The sequence below is a fragment of the Petaurus breviceps genome, unplaced genomic scaffold (genome assembly GCF_028583685.1).
Source record: "Petaurus breviceps papuanus isolate PSGF00001 unplaced genomic scaffold, PetGlider_PUasm1.0 90639, whole genome shotgun sequence".
Lineage (NCBI taxonomy): Eukaryota > Metazoa > Chordata > Mammalia > Diprotodontia > Petauridae > Petaurus > Petaurus breviceps.
In genome coordinates this window covers 4112917-4114226 of record NW_027187296.1, presented here as the reverse complement: position 1 = coordinate 4114226, position 1310 = coordinate 4112917, and the positions used below count along the sequence as shown (strand labels likewise).

Below are 1310 nucleotides of genomic sequence, written 5' to 3'. Positions count from 1 at the left end.
TGGATCTGTGGAATGCACTATCCAGGACACAAATGGCTCCTTTACAGTGACAAGGCAGTACTTCAGAACATGGTGAAATCCTTGCTTTCAATGTCAACTCACCTGTGTCTCATGAATGCATTGGACAGCATTTTAACAGATGTTCCCTTTGCAGGCCTTAAATTTTATTTCTATCTCTTTTTCAATGATAGTTTCCAGTCATACACCCCTCCCCTGCCAAATTAAATCTATTTAGGAATGTAATCTTTAATTTCTCTAGGAATTCTAGACTTGTTTGCAAACTAAAAACAGGGTTCTGTCTGAGTCTGTGTAACATTTAATACATAATTCACATCTCCACGAATTATTCACAGTCCTATTCAGTGATTCCTCTACCACTCTCAACAATACCATTAAGCATTGTTAATGTAAAAAGTCCTGTTTGGGATATAATGGAAGCTTAATAAATTTACACTTCCTTCACTAATTCATTCACACCACTGTGCTGGCTGAGTATACTACTAGTCTAATTCTAATTTGTCCCTCATTGTAGCAAGTCAATTCTTTCATTCCCAATTGATTCTGTTTCACTTCCCACAGAAACTACTCTAAATTGTCTCTTCTCTGCTCAAATTACTTTCCCCTTCTTCACTCTCTTACTTAAGTACCTTATTTCCTTACTGAGAAAAATGAGGACATTCACCATGATTATACTTCTCTCGCCTTCTCTATATCTCAAAGGCCCTTAAAATCATCTTCCCAAACTCTCCTATTTTTTTCTCCAGTTTCTTATAATCAAGTAGTCCATCTCCTTTTCAAGGATAATCCCTCTACTTGCTGTTGATCCCTTCCCCTCCTGTCTTTCCCAGAAAAATACCTCTATCATTCCTGACCTCCAAAACCTGAGTCTTCAACTTATCCTGTCTCAGAGGTCTGCAAACAAGCCCCAGAATTCTATATCCTTAAATAAATCAAATATCTTTCTTTTTTTTAAATTTTTTGGTCTTTATTAGTTTGTTTATTTACTTCCAATTTACAATATTCAATTCCACAATTTCTTGTGTTTCAAATTTTCTCTCCCTCCCTTCCCTACCCCCCTAATTCCCCATGTCAGAAAAATATGTTAACGCTTCACGAATTTTTGTGTCATCCTTGTGCAGGGGCCATGCTAATCTTCTCTGTATTGTTCCCATTTTAGTATATGTGCTGCTGAAGTTAGCAGAATCAAACATCTTTCACTTGACCTTGAGGATCATCCCCTCAAGTTGTCCTAGATCTCCCTTCTCTCTCTCTCTCTGTCTCTCTCTCTGTCTCTGTCTCTCTCTCTCTCT

The 1310-nt window shown here is 37.5% G+C and overlaps 1 non-coding gene across 1 annotated transcript; it reads right to left on the bottom strand.

Annotated features, from left to right (window-relative positions):
• Positions 1–1094: 1094 nt before the first annotated feature.
• LOC138143498 (U6 spliceosomal RNA) lies at positions 1095–1201 on the bottom strand. The gene has a single exon (XR_011163704.1). It is a non-coding gene; the product is annotated as a U6 spliceosomal RNA (small nuclear RNA).
• Positions 1202–1310: the final 109 nt, after the last annotated feature.